This window comes from Arachis duranensis, chromosome 4, assembly GCF_000817695.3.
Source record: "Arachis duranensis cultivar V14167 chromosome 4, aradu.V14167.gnm2.J7QH, whole genome shotgun sequence".
Lineage (NCBI taxonomy): Eukaryota > Viridiplantae > Streptophyta > Magnoliopsida > Fabales > Fabaceae > Arachis > Arachis duranensis.
Window position 1 is genome coordinate 112,225,492 of NC_029775.3, and position 495 is coordinate 112,225,986.

Genomic DNA, 495 nt, shown 5'->3' on the forward strand with positions numbered 1-495 from the left:
ATTAAAAAAAAACTTTCAGCAAAAAAAAAAAAAAACAAAGAAAAAGAGATCATATTGGGTCTCCAACATTTGTTTGCCACATTTGTTTGCCACATTAGTTAGTGTGTGTTTGAATTAGAATTTGCAAACAAGAATTTGTATAAAATTAATTTTATAAATTTTAATTTTGATAAAGAGTGAGTTGGTGTTAACGTGATTTATGTTTGGTAATTTTTTTTTTATTAAAATGGATTATAATAGAATGAATGTTGTTTGGATTACGTCATTCAAAATTATGTTTAGACAAAAATTACTAAAAAAAACATAAATTTATATCATTTAAAACTATATTATTTTAATACTCTTTGATAATTTCTTTTAAAAATAATTTAAATTTATGTATTGAAATTTAGTACTCTTTTGATTATAATTTGTTAGTACTCTTCTTTAATACTCTTTTTGTATTTAATTATATCTTTCTAATAAAATAAAGAGAAAATGATAAATAGGTCATTG